A 12714-nucleotide genomic window follows, 5' to 3' on the forward strand; every position below is an offset into this window, starting at 1 on the left:
TTTGGCCAAAACAACCCAAATATGCATGTAAAAAATCTGTGCAGTTTACATATTTAACAGAGTCTAAGAAGGGTTAATTTCAGGGGTGTTTAATTTGTCATGCAATGTTGTGCTGGGTCAGTTAGTAATATATTAAATGTAATAACAGTGCTGAACCCATAACCCAAGAGGGGCGATCCATTGATTTGGTGGTTATGAGGGTCCGTGGGTACCCAACTATGTACCCTCTGACCCTATAAAATAAGTACGTGTCATTGGTCAGCATAAATAGTAAAGGTATGAAGACACGTGTAGGGCAAAAGGTGGTAGGTAATGAGAACTTACCCCCAAATTTAATTTTAGTTTGGTGGCATGAAAAGAAATGTTTTCGGTAAAAATTAATTCAATCTTTCGTAATTCGAATGGCTGAGTACGAGTTGATTCCCGGGTACCTGTTTAACTGAACTGATAACGTTGATTTGAATCCCGGGTCATTATATATTATTTTCAATATTTTGTCAAATATTCAGCCTATTAGCCTAACCCATGAAACGCTTCGAGGAGGTTGGCTTACAAGTTTCTCAAAAATGTTGTTCCTTTTAGTTTTTCATATTTTGAGAATCGTTCAATTTTTTGTGAAAAAATTATTAGTAAAACAATTTAGTAATTTGTTAAAAACGTATAACACATTGTTTTTAAAAATTTGTGTCTGGTAATGAGATTACCAGTATACCGTGACAGGTAGTTCTTAATCATATGTGAGTTGCATCCCAAGAATTTTAAAACTATACCTAGTTGTCTCCAGTATAGAATTTACCAGTGGTTCATAGGCCACTTCACAATAATATCTCACATACCCAAATAGATGAATTTATTTAAGTACACACTTATTATAGTTAACATCCAGAGGTGGACCGATATGGTTGGTGGGTGGGGGGTAGGAGCAATCCTCACCTGAGTCTGCCGAAAATGTGGGCTGCTTTGATCAATTTATAAATATTTTATTACTACCCCAAAATCAGGTATAATTTTCTGTTTCTCCAGTGGCCAATTTTTATTCCCAGTATACCCCCTGTTAATTCCGTGGTTTTATTATAAGTCAAAGAAGAACTTCATAGCCACCAAAATTATTGAAAATAATAGTGTTAATAAACATATTTTTTTAGAAATTTAGAATATTATAAAAAAAAAACAGTATTAGGAATTTTTTCTACATATTTATGCAAATAATACATAACTATGATAAAAATAATAATATAATGAGTCAATAAGAAAAAAAATGTATTCAACTATAATTAATATAATATTATTCATAATTAATGTACATTCATAATTAATAAGAAGTGCTCTTAACACATTTGCCCTTTTCATTAATAATTTACAGCTCATAAAATTGGTACATTCTAAAAACAAGTACAACAATTTAAAATCACTTAGGTGATAATTTGTAAAAATAAAATGGTTCAACGAGAACACGATGGTTGGAAATCAACTAACGATCCTTGAATACTTACGATAACGTATATACTATACATATATGTTATTATAGTCTGGCTCAGGTCTAATCTCAATTACCTATATCATCATTACACAAAAGAGAATATTTCCTTTAATGTTTGGTCGTACCTTTAGGTATAATAATCATATCAAATATCAATGCTTATAAACTATGACATCCAAATTACCAAGTTATACAAGGAGTTTGATGCTGACTTTTTATTTCATTATTATGTGGCCCCTAATTTACAAATTTGAATATTATGTATGATATTATAATATATTTATTTTTTGTTATACTGATTTGGGTACCGTATTATACAGTTATTATTGATTATTATAGTTACAGGCCACGTGCTCGAGCTGGTAGTTTATCAAACACACTATACACCCAAATACAGTTTAAAAATAAATATTAGACGACATCTTGTTCTTCAGGGCGTGAGTTGCGGGGGAATTGAGAAATGAGTGGTAGTTATTAATGACAATTATGACAACTATGAGACACATGTTAAGTTATTTTGGCGATCATTGAATGAGCCCCCAGTTTTGGGTAAATATGAATTCGACCTTTGAATTGGCTCCGGAAAAATGTAAATTTGAATTGGCTACCTACCTAAACTGTAAAATGTTATTATTTAAGGAGGCTCTTACTTCTTAGTGGCTATAGCTATAATGGCAACATTAAGGCATTTCGTAATGTTGTTGTCGCCGTCGTTGTGTTAATCGTAAATTCGTTAATGATTATTAGTGTGAGTATGGATTCCTTATCGCCCGTCTGCGGACAGACGAGGTTACTACATTGTATAGCACACGTATGCGCAAGCACAAGTTACCGTAGAAAAATAAAAATATAATAATATTTTTGTGCTTACGCGATAATATGAATAACTGAAATAGGCTGGCGAGAAATCAACACACTTCTAGTAGTCTAAATTGAATTCTGAAAAAATATTTGAAGTCGTTAGCTTCTTTTCTATGTAATATAGGAAATAGATTTTTAATATTTTAAAAGTTTATGTACTTACTTCAAACGAATATAGGTACTTAATTTCTAAAAATGAATATGTACTTTAAAGGATTAAAAAGTTTATCCTAAGATGCATTCATATTTATAAGAGAATAATAAATATAGGTACAAATGCAATAACAACCAAACGGGCACGCACACAGGATTTTTGTTTGAGGGGTGGGGGGAGGCTTACCAATTGTTCGTACTTTCTAGTTTCTATACATACAAATAAACAGTTACGTTCCACTAATTTTCGATAATAATGTTTTTAATTTATAGATATTTTAATATTTATAAAATATTACATGATATTATGTTGTACATATTATGTGCTATTTTACTTATAAATTGTATTCATAATATATTTATAACGTAAACCAACGTATCAATTTAAAATGTAATCAGTTTTGACTAATTTGAGAGCTTTTTTCGGAATAAGTGTTTGCTATATGACAAGACAAATTGAATTTAGGTTTTAAACTAATAATCAAATTTGAACACGCATACGCAATAAACACAACGACAAAGTCGAATTAAGTGAAGTGTCCAAACGAGAATTCGTGTCACACACAGTCTCGACAGTCATAATTACGGAGACAACAAATGTCGGTGTAACGACCTCTTAGGTATCGTAGTTATCAATCAAAAGCGACGGCGGACGATCCGACGCGCGACGTAGTCATTAGTAGAATGATACATAGAATACAATACGTTATTACGTTATAGTACCCATATAAATAAATAAAAATAACAATCAACAAAATAATCGGCGATTGCCACAAACGTTGTCATGTAGCCATGTGCCAATGTAGGTACAACTGTACAAGTGTACAACAATGAATGTGAATCACTTTCCAACATAATACTCAATTTTGAAAAAAAAACATCATTATTCATAATTTTAATATACAATGAATTTCGCCTAATGTGGGCACCGGTTAAAATGGGTGTCCGCGTAATATGGTCTGGTCCGAATTCCAATGGATACTAACTAACGAATTTCGGTTTATATAGCCAACCGCTTAATCTAGACAAATGAGTTTGGTCCCAATGTGTTATTTTGGAATTATGAATTATTGATTATTATTAATTATTAATTATTAATTTAGAATGCAATGTATTTGCGACCAATCAATATGTTACAATAAATGATAATGTAAAACTGAATATAAAAAAAGTTTTGTGGGTGCGCTTGGGTTCGCCACTGCAACCAAAGACACAATATTTTACAAGCTCGAGCATCATTTCGTCCAAATTTACCTCCTATAATAGAGAGGAGGTGCATGGTATTTTGAAAGACATGGACGTAAAAACGTATGAAGGTCAATACGTAATACGACGTAATTCATCTTTACAAGTCAATAATTTGGAAAAGATGGTTTTATTATTTGGCACGGATAACAATTTAAAATTTGTAATTAGATCAACCACATATTACGTTAATATGTAAATTCATGTAATGAAAAACAATCATTATGTACCTTTATAGTTTTCACTTTGCTAAAAAAGACAAAAAACCAGAATTCTAAATAGATATTTAAATACTTTTTTCTAATAATTATTAATGATTATATTGTTTAACTTATAAGAATGAGTTTAATTTAGAAAGTATTAACTATGTTAACTTAAAAATAACTAACTATACATAATGCAATAAATTAAGTTTGGCCATTGACTAAAGTTCGTGGTTGTCCGTTTGTGGACCTTGGACAATCTTGAAACAAATTTTAAACTCGTAATTTTTTATTACATTTAAATTTTTTTAATGACATTGCATCTTTTGTAGTCAGATTATTATTACACAAGTATTTCAAATTAAATAGTTTTAATTCAACATTGTCACACACTCACACTTGTAATGATTAAGAAAAAACCCGGGCTTGAAACCGGTTTCGAAATCGATTTTGCATACCGGTTAAAACCGTTAAAAACCAAAATCAAAATCGAAACCCCAAAAATACAATACCGGTCATCAATATCGATATTAAAATCGAAAAAAATTAAAACCGGTTATCAATATCGAAACCTAAATCGTAAAAAAATAAAACTCGTTAACAATATCGAAACAAAATCAAAAAATAATAAAACGATAACCGAAATTTTATTTTTATAGAAATAAAAATAAAAATGTTTTTCGGTTTAAGCCCTGCTATTTTTATAAGTTGCAGGCGTTCGTCGTTGAGGAGGTGTTTCGCTTTAACGTAGTACAGTTGTAGTACACACCACACCTATGACCTAGGTTTGGTTAATAGAAATGTAGAACTTAGGAAGGTGCTGTTTTTATTACAAATTATGAAATACAAAATAATTGTCTAAGGTTTATATAAAATATAAGCAGATAAGCTGATAACAACTAGTCAATAACTTATGCATCTCTTTTTACACCTTGTGGAAGAACAAATTAGAAAACCATTTCCAAAAATATATAAACTAGTTTCAAACACAAAAAATAATATTTTGTTAATCGTGGAGTTTGTTTAGAAATAATGATTTTCATATAAGGTATGACATAAAATTAATAGTTATTGGACATTGGTTATACTATATTATTTGTTAAATGTTAATTTAAAGCTAAATCAAATAACAATATCTTACATAGGTTATAGGTACCTACATAATATAGGGTTTAATATGTCAACTGCTGTGGTATTTATTTCATATAATATTGTTCAAAAATAGTATGAAAATAAACGTACTTAAGATACAATTGTCAATTCCAACAATCAGATGTGTTGGGAGAGTTTTGGATGTGGGCACATAATTAATAAATTACACTGTGCATACAAGTATAGATAATAGATTAATTCAACATAGGTTATACTTATCGTTGAAAATTATTGTTCGTCGTTAATCCACACTAGCTCCACAAAAACTGTTATATTTTATAACCTTGGTTTCAAATTTTAATAAAGGTAAGACTGTTATAACATTGTTTTGTATTTGTTTCATAAGTATCGGGGATCTATAGAACTCGTTGACAAAATTACTGGAAACAATATAATGACGTTTTCCACGTTATAACACTATAAGCACAACATTTCCCAATCTAAAATTCAAAAATAAATCCAGAATAAATTCGACGAATAATAATTTCTACTAGGTATGCAGTGCTGCCGTAATGCCATATTGATATTATAATAATATTGTGAAATTTGTGCTTTGTGCAGTGTATAAATTATTTTTTTAAATTAATTTTAAAAAAAAGTCAAGTGATTTTATACTCCTAAGAAGTAGTTATCTTTTATTCCTATTTAGTTGTTTGAGAAAAACGTATTTTCATCGATTTAACTGATTTTTTCATTACTGGCTTGTAGTTGTTACTTATTAGTTATTAGTATAATGACTAATATTTAGTCAAGGTAGATTATGAACCTTTATTGTAAACCCAATTTTAGTCAATAGTAATAAAAAGTTTGAAACCGATTTTGAATACTATAAAAAATCAAAATTAATATCAATAATTAAATAACTTTTTTCTTTTTTTTTATTGAAAAAAATTTATATTTACAATCTGTATTTACACGTTATACAATAAGTAAATTTGATGTGGTTTGATTGACGGAAGGGGAAAGTAACCAATGGCAACACCCAGTGGAAAATTTAATAAATTATAAATTTAAAACCAATATTCAAAATCAAAAACAAAAATCGGTTTTAAAAATTGAAATCAAAATCGGAAAAATTGAAAACCGTTAACCAATATCGAAATCAAAACCAAAAAATTTAAATCCGGTATTCAAAATTGAATTTAAAATAGAAAAAACATTCTACAATATGTTATCCGTTATCGATTTCAATCGTTTATTTTTAATTGTTTAATGTTATAACGTAACTCGTAACATTATAAAAACGTTTTATAGCCCTGATTAAAAGTAAAAAGAGTCCTCCTACTTTAATTTTGCCAAGTCCGAGAACTGCCTATAAGCTCAACTCGTCTCTACGTGTCGTCTTTAACTTTTGGAAAATAGAAAGAATTACTCGTTTATTCCAGGAATCACGGCAGGTAAGAAATTAAATAATTTGTTTCTATCGACAAGTTAATTACCAATCGTAATTTTCATATACAGTTAACAAGAATTATATTTCAGAGGAGCAATATTATTGTATTTCTCAAATTTTATATTTTTCCGCAAATCTGCTTTAAAATATCCGGTTTGGCTTTTATATAATATGAATGGGACTGTTGACACGACCTGTTTATGTTACCCTTGGTTATCAGAATGGCTTTTAATGCGGAGACTCCCAACTTAGATTTGTCACTGCTTCATATTTTATTCATATGAAAAAACACTCTTTCGAATGGAGCGTTACTGCCTGGCAGACATAAAAATATGTATTCTACAACTATACAAAAATTTACGTGTGAGAGATCTTTACCACGGAAGTGTGTAAATACTTCCACCCTGCAACGATTTTCAGTGGCTATATTCCCACTGTTCCGGTAGGTTATTTTTTGACTAAGGAGACGGAACAACTAAAATAATATTACGTCCATATTTTGTCGTCGGAGTTGACGCGGTGTCGGCGATAACGAGTTCAATATTAGGTACTTATTTTTGTATCATTTTTATCTATGGACTATAATATAGACTATGGCCTATGGCCCGTGAGGATTTACAGTATAAAATGTATGCATATGTATATCAGTGTACCTTGCAGTATACGTATGCGGTAGGTATACGGTATACCAGATAGGTACCTATCAACATAATGTTTTCAGATGTGACGTTTTTTCAATGCAGCCCATTTTTTAGGTTTTTTGTGGACAGTGGGACACAAAGTTCGAAAGGGGAGTTATGGTCACGTTAGCCCAAGACATAATATCGTCATATCAATTCGTCCAAAGACAATAATATATATTATATTGTCTCAAAACAATTTAAACATTATGTAAATGAATAACATTTTAATTTAATTTTTTGTTGTATACAGTTGAATACAAAGTCAAATAACAATAAAATATAAAACCGATATCTTCAAAAATAGTATCCTCTATAAATGTTATAACAATAGTTGATTTTACTCTAAGATTAGGTAGTCTGAACAAAAAAAAAAAAAAATGATTCTGCGTAAATGCGTTTTGACTAGGTACGTTGCGCAGACAGAGAAAACTAAGGCTGCGCCGATATATCGTCTTAAGATCGTTATTATTTAAATTAAAAGTTAATGATAGTAAATCCTACGAAAATAATTGATCAAATTTACGTTTCACGGGCACGAGTCAGTGTCCTGAACAGGTACATTTTTGAACATTATTAACACTGAATTTATTAATTTATTATCCTACCCATTATAGGAGGTGACTAGTACTATAATAAGACCCTCTTCGTTAACAATACAATTTAGGGCACGTCGGGAGACATCTCGAATTATATTACATAGTCGGGAGACAATTCGTGTGAAAAATAAAAATGATCGACTTCGAGAGTCAACTAGGTCCAACCATCGAACTCTATGATTACATAATATTATTATGGTTCATAAGTCCAACACAGAAACGGCGGCAAACTGAAATGGACGGTTACCCAGTTACCTGCGATAACATATGAGTATCGCGAGTTTTACGTTTGTGATAACATTATCAATATTGATTGTCTGCTTACAAATTCGGAAATTTTTTTTGAAACGTTCATATTATTATAATTTTTTGTTAAAAATTTCGTGTATTACGTGTATACCCAGATACCCATTTATATTATACTTATCCATGCAGATACCTAAGAAACAAACAGTTACACTATAGTGCTGTTGTATTTCATGCATTATACTTTATCGTATATACATAATAATATGTGCTATACCAAACCGCGTTCATGTTTAACCATGTCTAACTTACTTCTGTAGTTATGCTATTCTATGTATAATTACATTTTCTTTCTTGTAGATCTCATTTTATTCAATTGACATATTTTATGCTATTTTTGTTCGTTACTTTTATTACGATTTCCAAAAATATATCAAGTGTAGGTATGACTCGTGAAAGTGAATATTGCTGTTCTGTTCAACATTACCTAGTCAGTAATTAACATCGTCAATCATTAAGATACTGCACGTAATTATTTTTTGCTCGTATTTTAATATATGTATCGAAGAAAAATAAAATGTTTAGTTTTTTTATTCAAACAATTTATTTATCAAAAGTACCTTATAAGCTGAAGTCAGAATAAATTAGTTGCCTATAAGGTAAGGAATGACCTCGGGAATGACACTGTGTGAAGTGGGCAAATCAGGTTACTATGGCCTTATACGCGGCAATAGTAAACGTTTTCGTAACTTGGGTAAGCAAACGTATAAACTCAGTTAACAGTTTGGTGCGCTGGTTGGTTTCCATATTTTTCGTTGATTCAGATATCAGACCATAGGTAAACAAGAACTCGATCAGGTGATCGAATGTCGCTTCCATATTATTGTTCTGTGCTATAAGTTTATACCAAAACAAACTTTTGTTTTATTGATATATTATATAATATTATAGGTTCCTAGTATCTACATCTAATTAATTTTTTGAACAATTTTATTAAAAAGTAATGAATATAACTGTATGTTTAAAATTAAAATATAATACGATTAATTATGTATGCAAATAAATACATTAGGAAGGCATATAAATAAGTAACAAAATTAAAAATGTAAATAACTTGGGTATCTAATAACCTACCTTATATTATGTTTTTTTTTTGTTATTATTATTATTCAATGAGATTATAACAATAAATAGTATAATATTTAATGTTAGTAATACTAATATTGTATACAATTAAAATTGTCATGCCTAATTAAAACAAATAGGTAAGGCTAATAACAATATTATGTAAATAAAAAAAATACCTAACTATTTCTATACATTGGTTATATTCTTAAGTTTATTAATTTTAGAATTAATTTTGTGTTGAATTAATATGGTAAACATTTTTTTTTTAAATTCGATTACCTATATAATTATTACATATACCTAAGAGCTTTCTACAAACTATATCAATAATATTTCTTTTCTTATGTCAAATGTAGTTTTAATTAAATATACATTAGGTATGCAGGTTACTTTTTTTTAATAGAAAAATCTACTTATTTATAAATTTACAATGTTAAAAAAGTAATGAATCATCGTTTTTATTTTTTTAGAAACCATGGATCTTAAGGAATAAATATTATATCGACAATATACCCTCACTCTGTTAGACAACTAATTGAAGACTCACAATCTAGGTAAGTATGTTGAAAGTGAAAATTGCTTGTAAAATAAATATTAGTAACATTATAATATTATTTTTGTTTTTAGAAATGGAGATTCATGCTTTATTGGATTGGTAACTGAGCGTGAATCAATATTATCAGGACATAAATAAATGTTTTAGTAGCAGTTAGTCTATATTTCCGAGCTGTGTTCAACAGTTTTGAGAAAAGCAACAGTTCAAATCTTGTTATTATGAGTTGGATCCCACCGTTTTACTACTATTTTTAGAATATATATTTATACTGGCAAAATTATGGTAACCAATGAAAATGTACAGGTATAAATAATTATTTGAATTGTTATAGATTTCTATCAAAATAATTTAAATTAATTATTATAAATTCTCAATGTTCTGTTACCAGCTGAAAATCGCTGATAATTGGACTATACAAGTGGTGTATGTGCAGAGATTTTACTAACACAAATGGATACTTCAAATTATCTTTCTATGAAATCATTTGCCAACTTACATAACTGTACGGAGTACTCTCAAGTTCCGAAGCATTCATCAATAAACAGTTTTTGTATGATATATAATATAGAACTTAGTTCTTTACACCTTTATATATATTATATAAATAATGATTAATATTTTCAGAGAAATGGTTAAAGGTGATGAGTTCTTATCATTATCTTGTGAAAAATGTGTTGAGCTTATTTCCTATAATGACCTTCCTGTTCCATTCGAGGAAAAAGTAAGCTAACAAAAAATGTATAATAGTTGTTTAGGTACTTATATTTTAATGTTGTGTGGATGGTCAACTCCCCTAGTATGTACATTAATTAATATAATAAAATTGTATGTGTACAGTTGCAACTTAAAGTGTAAAACTATAAAATAACATAAATAAGTGGATGGGTGTAACGAGGATCATTATAGATATTAGTTGTAGGAAACAGATATAAACATAACAGTTAGTGTTAATCTTTAAATTTTAAGTATTAAATCTTTTATTAATTATAAAGCCACCATGGTATACTGTATACCTATAAATTATTAAATCACAATAAGCAATGGTGTGTAAATATAAATAACAAATAGTAAGTTAAATATAATTTAACTACAGCCTACGTGGCTATAACAATTATAATTATCAATAAATAAATATTAATGCTAGTATACTACAGTATATTATCAAAATATTGAAACTATAAAATTTCAAATTTAATTTAATACCATACAAATAAAATAAATATTTATTTATTTGCTATAAAAAGAGGGAACCCAATATCTATTATAAGACCCTGTGATGATCGTACACTAATGATAGAACCGCCTCTTATATTATTTAATTGAATCAGTTGTTTGGGTCGTTTAGAAAACGCAATTAGTCCCAAAACCCAATGTTTCGGAAAAATAAAAATTACTTTTCTTTCTAGTATGATTTTGATTGATTCCTTAAATGTGTACTACTATTAAAAACTATTTTAAAAGATGGACAAGTCTGGATTCTTTTTAAATATGTAGATCTATGTATGAAAAATCTAAACCGGCAATGAAACATAATTCCATATTTTTAGACAAGTAGGGTTTCTCAAACAACTGATTCAATTAAGTATATTTTGTTAAATTTTAATTTAATTATATTTCATTCTTGTTGTAGGCCTTTGAATATGTTATTAAATGGGTAAAACATGTTTTGGATTGGAGAAAAATATATTGCCAGTATTAATGGAACATTAAGCATAATTATTAGCATCAATGCCCGATACTAAATAGTAAATATTGTAGTTAAAGAACCACTTCTGAAAAATAATTCTAAATGTAAATGTAATTTTTATAAATATTCCTTCATTATGAATAAGTATATTTTATTCATTATTATTATAATTTATTTAGTTAATGATTTTGTATTAGAAGCTTTACAATTCTTTTTACAGAAAAGTCAGTTCAGCATTTCGCTATTCCAAATATCATTCGGTATAGAGGTTTTTGATGTCAGTGTTCAAAGACGAGTAGCTAGTATGACTACAGAAGTGATTTGCGTGTGAGTATACTCAATAATTGCTTATATTAAGTAAATAAATGTTTAATTTTTTTTTTTTAAATTTTTAAAACATTTGATTTCATAGATAGGAGTTTTTTCAAAACATTTGAAGTCTGTTGAACGTTATGATCCCACACATGCACTACCTAGTTGAAGAACTGTCTGTATGTCACAAAGGTGTTTATATAGAAGTTTTTGACAGTGATATGTAACTTATGTATGCTATCAGTGTTAGTGATGGATCAATATTTCTTAACAGTATTAAGGCCTGTAGACTAATGATGGAGTATGATCTTTTATTGCTAATATATTTCTTGATACATACCTGGTGAGTAAAATAATAATCATTGTTTTTAATTATTAATCTCTGTACAATAATATTGAATTTAAATAACATTTTTATATAGGAGTAGTCGAATAAGATGGTTTACTGTATGTGATTGATGGAGAAACAGATAAATCTGAATAATTTGTTAATACTATAGAAATGTGCAAACCAACACCAATACCTGGTCCATGGAAACATAGTCAAGATGTAACGTTGACTTCCGTGATTTAGTAGAGTAGTTGTTAATAGACCACCACATTTTATATCTAATTAGCATTTATAATAGTCTTGTTGGTAGTAATAATACACACATATTTTATAATTTATGATAAAACATATATTTGTTCTATCAATTTTTGTTTTTTTGTGAATGTTCAATAAAAATTGTTTTATATAATTTAAATCAACTTTTATATTCAAGTTAAATAAATACAGTTTATATTCAGTTAGTAGGTTTGTGAATAACAGTAAATAAAAGTTTTTTTTTTCAACAATACTTTGCTTTATACTTCAATACATATTCAATAGTTGTCCACAATAAAATGGAGTAGGGTCTGTAATCCAGGCATGGACTATCTAGAATGCTGGGATGCTATAGCATCCCTTGCCCTGAAATATTTGCCTAATATTGTTCATTATATATTTAAAGACTTTAGACACTTAATGAACAGCAGAT

General features: G+C 28.6%; 1 long non-coding RNA gene across 2 annotated transcripts; it reads left to right on the forward strand.

Moving 5' to 3' along the window:
• Positions 1–8109: 8109 nt before the first annotated feature.
• Positions 8110–12492, forward strand: LOC132936331 (uncharacterized). Of its 2 annotated transcripts, none has more exons than XR_009663440.1 (9): positions 8110–8540; positions 9611–9694; positions 9768–9999; positions 10085–10246; positions 10321–10417; positions 11327–11487; positions 11604–11740; positions 11796–12038; positions 12118–12492. It is a non-coding gene; the product is annotated as an uncharacterized LOC132936331 (long non-coding RNA). The 2 variants fall into 2 exon arrangements; XR_009663439.1 differs by having other exon boundaries at positions 11604–11710.
• The last annotated feature ends 222 nt before the right edge of the window (positions 12493–12714 follow it).

This window comes from Metopolophium dirhodum, chromosome 1, assembly GCF_019925205.1.
Source record: "Metopolophium dirhodum isolate CAU chromosome 1, ASM1992520v1, whole genome shotgun sequence".
Classification (NCBI taxonomy): Eukaryota; Metazoa; Arthropoda; class Insecta; order Hemiptera; family Aphididae; genus Metopolophium; species Metopolophium dirhodum.